This window comes from Equus caballus, chromosome 22, assembly GCF_041296265.1.
Source record: "Equus caballus isolate H_3958 breed thoroughbred chromosome 22, TB-T2T, whole genome shotgun sequence".
Lineage (NCBI taxonomy): Eukaryota > Metazoa > Chordata > Mammalia > Perissodactyla > Equidae > Equus > Equus caballus.
Genome location: NC_091705.1, coordinates 47,536,602 through 47,551,292, shown reverse-complemented (window position 1 = coordinate 47,551,292; position 14,691 = coordinate 47,536,602). Strand labels below are relative to the sequence as shown.

Genomic DNA, 14,691 nt, shown 5'->3' with positions numbered 1-14,691 from the left:
CAAGAGGCTTGCTTTGTCTGTCTTCCCTCTGTGGTTTTGTGGTTTCCATTCAAGTTTACTTAAGCTTGTTCCCCATGTCATCGCCCAACAGACAAGAGGACCCCTTCAACTCTGGATCAGAGGCTAGCGAGCAGGAAGGCATGTTTCCTTGCTGTGTCGTCTCTGCCGACAGGTTCAAAGAGCAGGAGATGCCATGGCCCCAGCCCTGCATAGTGGGGAGCCTCCACTGCAGCCCGTGTCAGGCTGCTCTGTGCCTGGGACGCCAGCGCTGTCTTTTGCATCTCATCTCACCACCTGAGCTTGCTGCAGCATCCTGCAAAGCCATGCTTAAAGACATCACCGCTGAGTGCTTAGGAAGAGAGGGAGCAGAATTCTCAGACTCCCTGCCAGCAGTTCTGCACAATGTCGTAAAGCAGCATGAGCTCCAAGCAGCTTCGATAAATTGGAAACCGTGTTCTTTCTCGTCGAGACCACAACCTGCCACATCCTCCATTGTCAGGCTGTGATGGTGGGCTGTGTGATTGCCCTTACAGAACAGGGTAGCTGGCCGGGATGCAGACGGCTATGAACTGAGGATGCACAACTGGGGACAACCATCCTCTCTGACTTTCCCTCAAGGTCCCCATGGTCTCACTCCAGTGACAGCTTGACTTCCCTGAGGACATTTGAGGGGTTGTCATGACAGTGACCAACTTGTCCCGGTTTGCCTGAGATTTTCCCAGGTTTAGCACTAAAAGTCCCATGTCCCGGGAAACCCTGCAGTCCCGGGGAAACTGGGGCAGTGGGTCACCTGAGTTGTCTTCCCAGTCCTTACTGGCCAATCCCCATCCTTTACTCATTCATCTAATAGTCATTCAGCAGATGTTCAGTGAGCACCGACTGTGTAGCAGGCACTATTCCAGGTGCCGACAATGCAGCCTTGAACAAATCAGACAGCGCATTGGCTTACACAGGAGACAGACAACATGCAACTAAATAAATCCATAATGAGCATGCTCCATGGTGACAAACATAAAACCTGTAGGGGAGAGAGAGCATGCTGGGAGTGGAGGGCAATGCTGATACATGGTCAGCTGAGGCATCGCCACGAAAGGGCATTTTAACAGAGTCAGCAAGCAGGGGAGTGAGGGAGCCTGGCAGGCACCTGGGGAGAGCACTCCAAGCAGAGGGAAAGGCCCTAAAGCAGAGGGAGCCTGAGTCTCCCAGGGGCAGCGAGATGGCTGGGTGAGGAGCCGGTGGGTGTGGAAGGAGTGACTAGAGAGCAGGGAGGAGAAGCAGGAGGCGGAGGGACTAGGGGCAGGCGTGATGCGGTTTGACTAGGTCGGTGACATTTCCTCAGCAGCCTAGTGGTAAACATGTTGCTTGCAGAGATGGTAACTGCCTTTTCTTAAGGAGAGAGACATCTTTGTTTAGAAAAATGCCTTAAAAAATCACTCAGATAGTTGAATCCTGAAATTAGGAGGAAAAAAGGAGTAAAAAAGGTTGTTACGTTGCTACGCATCAGAAATGAACAGAAACATGGAGGTAAGAGAGACAGAGAGGAGAGGGGGGAAGAGGAGAGGAAAGATGGAGGCAGCGAGAACCTCCACATGGCAAGGGGGTCCTGAAGGACTTTTAAGACAGCACATCTAAACATCTGGTTGTCAGTTGTTTGTGGTGACGAGCTGTGAAATCTTCCTCCAGCTCTCTGAGTGCCATAAACTAAAGATGGCCTCACTCACGTACAATTCATTGAGAGCTGGCCCCTGTGAATCTGTGCAGGCTTTGTGGCTATCTGATTACTAGAATAAAGATCAAGCGATGCTCTGCCAGTTTCTGGGTCCAGATCCAGGCCTTAAGACACTTGCACTTCTACTTCCTGTCTCTTGGAATCCCTCATTCTTAGAAGCCAGCTGCCATGCTCTGAGGGAGCCCAAGCAGCCCCACAGAGAGTCCTGCCTGGACAGGAATCAGGTCTGAGTCCTATCTGACCTCCCACCAACTGTCAGCACCAATTTTCTAGCCAGACGAGTGAGCCATCTTGGAAGATTCACAAGCGAAATAAAACACTGTTAAGTTTTGAGTGGTTTGTACCCAGCGATGGATAACGAGAGTGCCGGGCTGGCACAGACGTACATTCCCAGCAGCTTAGAGGGAGGTGTGCTATGGTAACTGAGGGAGGAGACTGATCCACACCCGGGTGGAAAGGGTACAAAGCACGGACGTTGCTGCGGGGACCCAGCAACGGAGTAGAAGCTGGAGGCTGGAGCCAAAGAGGAACAGGTGAACTGGCAGCCCCCCGGGAACAGAAGCCAGCGGGCGTGCTGGGCACCACGACTGTCCTATTGGCACAAATGCACCTGGACAAAGAGTAAGGAGAAGACATCGTCCCTGCCGCAGAGCTGGAGCAAGCAGAGCTGAGCATGACGGAATTTCCCCAGAGGGAAAGTTTCCATTCTTGTTGTCCAACCAGCGCTGAGTTGAAGATTTATCAAGAAAGAAGACACTTACCGAGGTCGAAGTGACTATCTTCATTTAGTATTCTGAGCCCTTTCAGATAATCCCTATCCTCACAATAATCCTATAATGCAACCTGATGTTATAAGGGAATTTCTAAAAATTGATCAACTTTATAAACGGAGGCTCAAAGAGAATGTCAAGTCATACAGCCGTGGTGGGAGACCCAGGCTTTGAACCCAGCTAGCCCGACTTCTCAGTTCTTTTGAAAGCGTCACAGAGATGCATTCCTTCCTTCTTTTTTTTAACTAACTTTCAATTGATTTATGTCAATTTAAGGAACAACTATATATATATAATTACATAAATTTTGCAGCATAAATAAATCTGAGCATGCTGGACTTTGCAGAGCAACACCCAGCCGTAAACAAAGCTCGTTCACAATGCCAGCAGTCACGACGCGAGTGGCCGGAGGAACGAGGCGCTCAGCCGACACGTTGCAGTGACATGTCCCCTCCAATCTCACTCTCTGACCAGAAATGCTCTGAAGCCAGAAATGGGTTAGCAAAAGACGGACCACGGTGTCTAAATACAAAGCAATATAACATCAGGGAGCAGGACCGGCCGATATAGGTGTCTGTTTGTTTATTCCTGACGCTCCTGACAGTATTTGTTATGTGTGTTTTTGATTGAAGGAACTTTTTTCATAGATAACTCAATACAAATTATTTGGAAGAAAATGTATTTTGTTATTGCTTGGAATAAAAAAAGGCAATAACATTGGAATGAAATGCAGGTAAAAAATGAGATCATAGAATAAAGGATATGGAATTTGGCAATTTAAGCAGAGCTTCTCAAACATAGGTGATTCGTGAACAGGCTGAAAAAGATGATTCAACTAATGTTGTTTAACCACCTACTATGTGCTGCGTAATTTTTAAATCATCCCCCATTTGAACTGATGGTTTAAATGCAATGTTACAATTTGTAAAAGAAAATATTCTTTTGGTGGGGAAATCCCAGCAGAGGGCATTATGATGGGAGGAAGTAGAAGTATGTTAATTCCTCTGAGGCTGAAGCCCCTTCCTCCTTGCCACCTACACTAACTGGGCAGGAGAGATGCTCACTCTCTGAACACCCCCTGTGTTTGTGGGGAAGACGTATGTGCCAGAGTTCTGGCCAATAAGATGTTAATCAAAGTCTTCTGGGTATTGAGACTCCTGAGACAGAAACAGTTGGTAAACACCTTCCCTTACTCTTACTGCCTTGAATATCAATATGATGACTGGAGCTGTGGCAGCCATTTTATTACCACGAAGAAGAGAATGGCTGAGATATTAGTTCTGATATTGTTGAGCAACTAAACCAATGCCAAGAGCTATCTGTCCCCAGCCTTCCTGTCATTTAAGAAAAATAAACCCTTAGTTATTTAAGCCACAGTGTGAATATTTTCTATTTCTTTTAGCCACAACTTTTCTTAACTGATGTATTCCTTGTATTATGTGAAGGGGGTACAATGGATATTTATTCTTCCTGATATTCATAACTACAGAAATAGAAGTTTCAACGCTTTTTAACATTTAAAGGTAATGACTAACGGCAATAAAAAAAACAGGACACATATCTTCAAGATTACTAGCAAAAATGATCAAAGACAATATAATCCATAAAGAAAACAACAAAGAAGTATAAACACAGAAAACAGGACGACAAACTGAAGGTCAAGCATATCATAGCCATTATGACAAAAAAGTAAATGGTTAACCTTTCTATTGAATGATAAAATATCTCATATTGGTACTTACGTATGCAAGTACATCTACAAAAGACACACCAACAAAGTGAAGAAGAAAACTTAAAGGTAGAAGGAACACTTACAAAAGTACTTGTATAATTGGAATCATGTATTATGAGGTTAAATGAGAAAATTTTATCATTACCGCCTACGTGGATGTAGGCATGGAAAGACGTCTGATGAAATTCAACATTCATCGCTGACAAAATTTCTTAGTAAAATCAAATCATAAGGAAATTTGCTGTCATGGTAAAGAATAGCTATCTTCATGTAATACCACACAGAACAGTAAAATACTTACAGCATTTCGCTAATGTCTATAAAAAGGTAAGAATCCTCACCATCTTTGTGTTTACCATCGTTCTATCATAGCAATTAAACGTTCTAAAATGATGTGTTGGAAGGATGAAACAAAGATTCTTATTTTCATATTAAAAAAACAAATCTACCTGGAAAACAAAAGAGAAGCATCTAAAAAGCTATTGAGGTATTAATGAGAGTTTCCTAAGTCATCTGTTAATAAATAAATCCACACAATAACCAGTTGGAAAAATATAGTAAAGATTCTACATGTAATAGCCACAGAAATATAACACACCTCAAGATAATCCCAACAAGAAATGTGCAGAACTTTATGAAAACTATTATGAAACTATTCTGAGAAATAGAAAAGATGATGAAGAAATAGAAAGAGGCGTGATATTCTTGAATGAGAAGGTATGATGTAGTAAAAATATCAAACCTTTTAAATTAAACTATAGTTTAATAAAATTCCAATCAAAATCCTAAGATGAGGTTTTTTGAAGATTGACAACATGATTCTAAAGTTTATCAAGAAGAATAAATGTATAAGATCAGCCTAAAGGTTATAAAAGAGAGAGAAAGAAAGATGGAAGGATATGGTGGGAGGGAGAGAAGAAGAGAGAGAGCAAGAGAGGGAAGCAGGGAGGGAGGGTAGGGGCACAGGTGGGGCTTGTCTCAACAGAACATGAACACGAAATTAAAGGTCTGTTACTACCCAGAAACCATCATAGAGGTCACCAGGACAGAATCAAAATTTAGAAACAAACCCAAGTACAGTGTGTGATAGAGTAACGTTTAAAATCAATAGTACAAAAGTGGAGAATTCAACAGATGTGACAACTAGCTAATCATTTAGGATGGAACCAAGTTGGATTTGATCTATTTGATACTTGCAGCAAAGTAAATTCCATGTGGATTAATGATCATGGAGTTAAAAGGGAAACAATAACTTGGAGAAAATATTTGCATGATATACGTATAATATTCTCAACACAAATAGAGATCTCCTAAGTAAGAAGATGAAAAGCACCCCAATAAAAAGATCGTCAAAGATATGAATAGATGAGTCACAAAAGAAAATGCAAATGTTCAAACTCACCGGAAACTAAGTGAATTCAATAACAATACACCATTTCTCACTTAGAATCTTGGGAAACATGTTGAAAGCTGTGATGCTATTGGTGGTCAAGTAAGGGTGAAATGGAAAATGTCCAGGACTGAGGAGTAGTGTAAGTTAGCAGATACCATTGTGGAGAGTATTTGATGCTGTCAAACTCATAGGAAATACCCTAAGAAATAATCTCAGATGAAGACAAAGAAATGAAGAATGAGGATGTCAGAGCTGTGATAGTTATAATGATTAATATTGAGAAATAACTTAAGTGCCCAAGAATAAAGGAATGGTTATCTAAATCATGGCATGTTGCACAGCCATGAAAAATTTCAGAGAATATTTAATGGGATGGGGGAAAAGATGGACATAAAAAGGCTATACCACTGTATAGCTGTATGATCCTGATAAGGGAGGAAGGGATGGTGGAGGGGAAGGAATGAGAGAGAATGTTGTGGAATGAAGTGACTACAAGATTCAAGGTAGCTAAACTAAAGGGCTGAGCTGACCAGCATGATGACCAGTACACCGCATGTTTAATCACCGCATCGCTAGAATGGATGTCAGGACTGGGTCCACGTATGTATGTCTGTATTTGAGGATCCATTCCTTTCTTCATTTCCTCCTCCAGTCTTCCTTGTTGCACACACGGGTTGAGTTGTGTGTAATAGGCCTAAAGAGGGAAATAAACACTGCTCTCCTCCCACTCCTGTGAGAACACAGGCAGCATGATGTGGCCCCAGCCTCACCTTCTCGGTTGGTGGAGGGCAGGCAGGAGCGTACCCTCCCCGTAGGGGCACTGGTCCGGCTGGGCACTCGCTGGAATTCAGTTCTCCTCTTCTCTTGGGAATGGGATCTCGCCAGGGCCCCCAGGCAGTAAGTCAGAGCAGAACCCTGGAGTCGTGGTGTTTGGACTGAAACCTCAGGTGAGGGATTCTTTCTTTTTCTTAGAGATAGTTGTGCCTCGTTTTTTTCAGCTTGAAGATGGAGGCCAGGCCAGCAGGCACAGTGTGTATCTGAGGCAATCCGTTTCACCATGGCTGCTGGCTTGTCAGATTTATCTGTAGCCGTAACTCATACCAGACAACTTACACGCTCGCCGTTTCCTTCCCGCAGTTCAGGGACGCGGAGATGATTCTTCAGAGCAGCCACACGGCTCCAGATGCTGAGTACTCTCCCTAACGTGGGCAGTTTGCCCCTTTGTGGGGTGTACAGGAACCAAATTCCTCCAAGCTCAAGCTGCACCCATGGCGGAGGAACGGGCTGCCTGGTTCTTGAACGCGAGTTTGATTCTAGAGAAGTCAACGGGATTTGGGGGAAGTAATTTTTAAAGAAGAGTCACAAATCATCGGTGCACCTGCATAAGATATACACGTTGTCTCACCCCAAAACATAGACACAGGAGAGTCACTCACACGAATCTCCTCTGCTTTTCTGACTCTTGAAAACCCCATGCTTTACTGCACTTTGCCATTTTGCAACATCTATCAAATAACTGCTATGGAGAGGCCAACAAAGACAAGTCAAGAAAACTAAGATGTGGTCCCTGCCCTTGAGCATCCCACAGTCTACTTGGAAAAACAAATACATAAGGAAATAACTAGAGCTCTGTGAATGCAGTGAAAGATGAGGGGGAGGGGCTGTGGGAATTTGGAAGGCTGTGCTCAACCCTGCCTCCAGGGGGACGAGGAAATGGGTGAGAGCGACAAGCACATCTGAGCTGTCAACAAGAATTTTCAGAAGAGGCAGGTGCACTTCCCTTGAAGGCACAGCATGTGCAAAATGCAGAAGTGGGAAGGAGCATGAGACGGGATCTGCCTGTCCTCTGGCCACCCAGGTGATTTTTACATCCATTTCTAGCATCCCTTGACATGACCATTGAAATCCAATTTAATCAGGCTGCAGCTTTAAACCAAGGATTCCTGGATCCCAGGGGTCCTGAACAGACCCTGGGGACCCTGAAGCTCCTGAAATCTGGTATAACATCAGGTATGTTTCCCTGGTCCACAGCTCTCACCAGATTATTAGGTGGCCATCGTTCCCAAAGGCCTGGGGAGACATGGAGGTGTAGTTAACTCTTGCTTTGCCGGGCTGTGCCTCCTGGAAGCCTTTGAAAAAGAGAGAGCCATGGTCTGTTCCCAAGGTCTGCTAGCATTGGGTGGAGCTGATACCTTTGTGGGGAGGCAATAAAAGTCGTCTCCTCTCACACACGCCCTTTGACCATGCCATGCCAAGTTTAAGTTCCAGGCGCTGCAAGGAGGCTCACCAAGAAGAGCTCCCGTCTTTGGCTCCTCCACTGCTGACCCGGGGGAAGAGCCCAGCGCAGGTGAGCAGAAGTGGCAGTGGGTGTGAGAGCTCGTTCACCCTCTGAAATTGCTGCCAGCCTCAGATCCTCGCCTGCAGGCAACAAAATCCCCTGGAACCTGTCCCAGCGTATTGTAAGGACTGATAGAAACTACATACATGAATGCATTTGGGAAAGTATTAAGAGCTGCTCAGCTATCACACTATCAAGCAGCTACGGTGAGCAGAGCTGGCAGGCTCCCCCCAGGTCCACCCATGTGATGACTCTCTGGTGTCTGAGAGAGGAGGCTGCTGGCTGGATTCCACTTCTCCCGTGCAGTGAGCAGCCACACACAGAGCCCTGCCCCTCTCCTGAGAAATGATAACAACGTCTTTATTTGTCTAACGTCTTATAGTATTCAAAGTGTGTCCGTGGGTATTTTCTTAATTAATCCAACTCATCTTCATAACCCCAGCCGTAGATGGTTGGACAGGTGTTAACATGTTCAACTAAACAAAGGAAATGAACAGTCACTTTGCAAAAGAAGAAATAGAGGTGACCAAGAGATATATAAAAAACAAAAAGCTCTGCCTCATTAGTAATTCCAATAAATGCAAATTGAAATAAGATTTTTACCTGTCATATTGGCAAGAATTATTTTTAAAGGTTAATGCTTGTTTGATATTTTGCAAAACTTGCTGAGTCACTCCTAGGTGCCAAGCACTGTATGAGACAAAAAGGATATTCAGACCTGGACCAGTCCCACCAAGCCCCTGCCCTCGAGGGCTTTCAGTCTAGAGCGGGACTTTGCAGCCTCTGCACAACTCACCTTATGGACCAGGTCATTCTTTTTTGGGGGGAGAAGTTCCCATGCATTGTAGGATGCTCAGCAGCATCCCTTGCCTCTACCCACTAGATTCCAGTGGCATTCCCCAGCTGGGATAAGCAAAAATGTCCCCAGACATTGCAAAATGTCTCCTGGATGGCTAAATTGCCCCCAATTGAGAACCATGGTCTCGGGCTAACAAGAAGCTGGAAAATTGCATTTATGAACTGTTTGTAGGAGTGGTATTTTAATTAGAGAGCAATGTGACAATGTGAAATAGAGCCTTGAATTTCTTCAGACATTTTGCTCAGCAATTTCACTTCCACTAGCCGGGGAAACAGCAGGAGAGTTTAGCAGCACTTGGCTCTGAAGAAACCAAGCTTTGCTAGAAATTCTGACTCAAGTCTACACCATCCAGGATATAGAGTTCAAGTTTACACTTCATTTACGATGTAGGAATCCCAAACCAAAATAAACAGAACATTTGAATCCGGCTAGGGAAAACGATCTGTGGGGACCCTCTCATCAGCACAGCCTCACAGGACACAGCCAGACCAGCTGAAGGTACAATTAAGATTAAAATTTGCAAACCACAGGAGGAAAAGTTGGATCATAACAGAACTAGCATGCACAACACAAAGAATGAACTTTCCAAGAACTTGGAAAAATCACAGAGTCTGAAAGGGACAGAAGAATTAAGACAAGTCCTCATGAAAGAGTGAAATCCTGTGAAAGAAGGGCATGGTGGGCTTCAGAGGAGAACCAAGCAGAACTGCTGGAGATGAAAACCACAGTCACTAATATCCAGAATGCAAAAGTTTAGCAAGGGATTAAACAAGGGATCAGATGTAACTTGAGAACAGAGCCAAGTAAAACACTAACTTTACAAGAGAGAAATTTGGAAAATAGAAATTGTATGGGGCTGGCCCCATGGCATAGTGGTTAAGTTCACGTTTTCCACTTCAGTGGCCCAGGGTTCATGGGTGTGGATCCAGGTGTGGGCCTATGCACCGCTCACTAAGCCATGCTGTGGTGGCCTCCCACATGTAAAGTGGAGGAAGATTGGCACAATTGTTGTTTTGCAAAGTCATTCCTGTTGGTGAGGAAGATTGGCCCTGAGCTAACATCTGTTGCCAACCTTCCTCTTTTTTTTCCTCCCCAAAGCCCTAGGACATAGTTGTGTATCCTAGTTGTACATCATTCTAGTTCCTCTGTGGGTGATGCCACCACATCAAGGCCTGATGAGCGGTGTGTAGGTCCACACCCTGGATCTGAACAGGCAAACCTCAGGCTGCCAAAGCAGAACACATGAACTTAACCACTCAGCCACAGGGCTGGGCCCTAAATTCTATATTAAGATACACTATTGTTCAAGAGTGAAAGCAAAATTAAGACATATAAGATAAATAAAGATTAAAGAAGTTTACCACTCACAGACTCAGCATGAAAAAGTTATTAAGAGAAATTCTTGGCTAATAAGAAATTAGTGACAAAGAGTGAGAATCAAGAGACAGTGGTGATCAAAATACTGGTAAACATGTGGAGAACTAAATAGTCATTGGTGATTAAAATCATCATCATGGTTACTAATTTAGGGAGGTTAAAAAATAAGCAGAAAGTAAAATACAGAAAACAGTGTCCTGGAAAATAGAGCGGTCAGTCAACTGAAAGGTTTAAATGTCTTCACATTGTTTTCAGGGAGCAAGTAGAAATATACATTAACTTCAGAGTTCATAAAAGCAAGTGTGCATGTTAAAAATTTAATGTTGGCCATTAAAAGATTTGCAATTGAATGTGGAATTTCCAAACAAGTACAGGGAAATAAAGGGAATAAAGAAACTTTGATCCACTATTCAGTCTACACGAGAAGACTGAAAAGAGAAAAAAAATTGTCAAAGAGAAAGATGATAAATAAAGAATACAAAATAACATTGTAAGAACTAAGCTAAATTCATCTGTAATCACAACAAATGTAAATGGATAAAATACTACCATTAAAAGACAGAGATTTTGAGATAAGATTTACCTGCCAAATGCTGTTTAAAAGAGCTCTAATAACGTCAAAAAAGATGAAAGTGAAAAGATGGGAAGAAGAACGATGCCAGAAATTTGGCTGAGTATGAAAAAGACCCAGCGATCAAATTGTGGCAAGGCCAAAAAGAACACGGTTGACAACCTTGTCTTGTTGGCAAAGCCACATAATGGCCTGGCCTGTAAGGAAGTGCCGAACATGCTCTGAAACCTGAAGATCATATCTTAGAAGCCAAAGTTTTAAAATTTTCTGGCTCAAGTGAATCTCAGGAACTATTTGAAAAGAATCATTTCAGCTGGCTTCAAAACACAGCCCAAGTATCTATACCAGAAGCACCAGGAAGACCTTCCCCAGCTGCTGGGGAAGACGCATAAAAAGGTTCAATTAACTGAACATTTTCAAAATCAAAACCTTATTAAGCAAAGAAATAAAAATGCCAGAAAAATGTTCCAATGGGATTGTGGTGTGTCTGGAAGAGAAGGTACTGTGGTCATCTGTGGGTCACTGGGTCTTCATGGAACTTGACAAGCTGCTCCTATAAATTACATAGATGAATAAATGCAGAGATTGATCAAGAGAACTTTGGAGGGGGTATTGACTTCTCTGCTATCAGCAATTAAGACTAGACGAAGTTAAACATACATTATTGGCCCAGGTATAAAAAAATAGAACCTTGGATCAGGACAGCATAGAAACTTCTATGTGGGAACCTGGTAGGTAACAGAAGTGGCCTTAAAAACTAGGGGTGAAAAGAAGGGTCATTCAGCAACTGATGCCGGGACAGTAAGCAGGCCAGATGGAAATAATCTAATTGGATCTACACTGTACACAATCAGATGGATTTAAGACATAAATTTTAAAAGGAAAACTAAAACTTTTAGGAAAATAATAATAATCTAACATTTCCTGAATGATTTTCAGGTGCCGGGCACTCTTTTCAGGACATTATGTGAGTTATTTCCATTAAATCTGCAAAATCCTTCAATGAGGCACATGCTCTTATTATCCCCATTTTAGAAATGAGACACCTGGGTCCAGAGAGAAGTTCCTCCCAAGCCACAGAGCTGCTGAGCACACAGCTTATCAGCAATTACTCTCCTGTGATAGAGAGAGCGTCTCTGCAGCATTGGAGGAGGCCACCACTCCTTCCATAAGACACTCAAGGCAATAACCATAAAAGACAAGACAGAGAAGTTTGACTATATTAAACTTTAAAATCTTTCTTTGACAAAAGACACTATAAGCCACATTAAAGACAAGTTCCAGGCCAGCCGCCTGGCTGAGAGGTTAAGTTCACACGTTCAACCATGGTGCCCCAGGGTTTTGACAGTTCGGATCCTGGGCCTGGACATGGCACCGCTCATCAGGCCATGCTGAGACAGCGTCCCACATAGCAGAGCCAGAAGGACCTACAACTAGAATCTGCAACTATCTACTGGGGGGCTTTGGGGAGAAGAAGAAGAGGAAGAAGATAAGTTCCAGTCTAAAACAAAAACCAAACATCTTTGCAAGGCATATAGCTGACAAAGAAACAGTATCCAGACTATATAAAGAACTCCTATAAATTAATAGGAAAAATGCTCTCAAGCCAATAGGAAAATTGACAAGACATAGAAGGGGAAATGAGAGAAACAAATGGAAAATATGTTTAACTTTCTGAGTAATACAGGAAACGTCAGTGAAAACAACAATAAGATATCGTTTCCACACATTCAGATGGACAAAATGTGGCTTCAACAGCACCTTGCTGAAAAGCCATGAGCAAAGGGCAGCTTCACGCTGAACCAAGGTCGGGGAGGGGAGTCAGGGACCCCAGCAGCTGCGGATCTTGGGGGAGCCTCTGGGAGTGTGGCTGCGCCCTGCTTCCTGTCACCATCTCTGCCCGTGTAGATGGTTTCTGCACACTTTCTCTCCCTGTGTCTGCAGGCATCATTCAGTCCTCTGAGCCCCACGGAAACTCCCACGCAGAACACAATGAGCCGTTGCACACGGCTTTGAAGATGGATGTTCAGCCACAGGGGAAAACACCCCTAGTAGCCTGTTAAAGGAAGAGGGGTTCAAAGCATTACAAGATCTACAATAAGACCCAAATGTTTAAGAAACGTCGGGGCAAAGAGCGAACACGCAGAACCTGCACCCTGAGGAGGCCTGTGCTCACTCATGGGTTTTACTTGTACTTTTCTCTTTTCCTGGTTTCATGGCTTACTTCAAAAACTTCGGTCTTCATAATGAACAGTGCAATTTTGGTGGTTAAAAATAATTTTTTTAAAAAAGAGCTTCTGTTATGTGTGGCACATGTGGGGCAGCTCAATTGCTCTTCCTGCGGAATCAACATCAAGAGGTTTGGGAAGCATAAGTTTTGGTACTTGGGCAGCTGGTGCTCATTGATCCCAGCAAGTCTACAAAAAAAAATGTTTTTAAATCTATGTACCAATTAAATACTCTTCTCTTGAATATATTTTATATATATATAATATTTATATATTAGTAAATATATTTTATATATATATATATATATATATATATATATATATAATTTTCCTATCTGGACTCTGCGCTAAGCACTTTGCCTGCGTGACCTCAAGGCCACTTCCCTTCCCGGGTGGGAAGACTGAGGCTGACAGGTCAGCACTGGATAATTTGCCAGGATTAGGAGCCGCACCTGGCTGACCCCGACACCCTTGCCCTCCGCCATGCTTGACCAAAGACCCAGCAGAAACCCCGGAACCTCAGTCTCCAGGAGATGCACGAAAAAAATCGGTCTCCTGGCTGCCCCCGCCCACCACTCTGCACCTCGGAGCACAAGTGTTCCCCGTGTGCCTGAGGATGAAAGCTCAGGGGTGCAATGGGTGGCCGATACGACTCCTCTCAGGGTGGAATGCTCCCAGTGCCTCCTGTTTCCCCTGAGAGAACATCTCAGGGGAAGGACTCTGCTACACTGTTGGCAGAAGAGGCTGCACCCGTGACAACGATGAATGGAGACTGTAATGTTAACCAAGCATTTGCTACGCGTCTATCAGATGCTCTGCGTGCATCACCTCCCAAGAGGCAGGTGGTCTGAGACCAGGCCTGGCGAGGCCTCTGTCTTAGTCTCTTGAGGCTGTTGTAACAAAGGACCACAAACTGTGCGGCTTCAAACAACAGAACTCTATTCACTCACGGAGGCCAGCAGTCTGAAATGACGGCGTCGGCAGGACTGGTTCCTTCTGGGGTCTCCGAGGGAGAATCTTTCCTTGCTGCTCCCGCAGCTGCCAGCAGTTCCAGGTGTCCCTGGCTTGTAGCTGCATCACTCCAACACCTGCCTCCATCTGCACAGGGCCTTTTTCCCTCTGTGTGTCCCTCTCTGTTATTAGGACTGGTGTCATTGGACTTGGGGCGCGGCCAGATGATCCAGGATGATCTCATTTCGAGATCCTTGACTTAATGACCTCTGCAAAAACCCTCTTCCCAAATGAGGTTGCAGTCATGGGTTCCTGGTGCACACGTCTTCTGGAGGGACGGCCATTCACCTCACTGCAGCCTCTTACTAGTATTTAGTGACAATAAGCATGTTATTTAACCCCTCTCAGCATTGATTCTTTATCTGGAAAATGTGAATAATACTTCCTGGGTTATTCTGAGAATTAGTTCAGATTATATATATGTATATATGCTGCTCAACACAGTGGCTGCCTGGCACATAGTAAGTCTAAAATAAACGCACATTATTAGAGTCGTCATCATCACCATGTTCGTCATCATCAATCCAGCAATGCTGGCATCTTCCCAAATTGATGGAGACAGGCCGTGGAGTTCAGAGAGGCTGAGCCATCTGCCCAGGGTTCATATTGAACAATGTCAGGTCAGTCACCAGCCTCTTGGAGTCCACGGCTGTCCAAGGTCCTCAGCCTGGGCCATGCTGCCT

At 44.1% G+C, this 14,691-nt stretch overlaps 1 non-coding gene across 1 annotated transcript; it reads left to right on the top strand.

Annotated features, from left to right (window-relative positions):
- Positions 1-13,055: 13,055 nt before the first annotated feature.
- Positions 13,056-13,189, top strand: LOC111770082 (U11 spliceosomal RNA). Its single transcript, XR_002803026.1, has one exon. It is a non-coding gene; the product is annotated as a U11 spliceosomal RNA (small nuclear RNA).
- Positions 13,190-14,691: the final 1,502 nt, after the last annotated feature.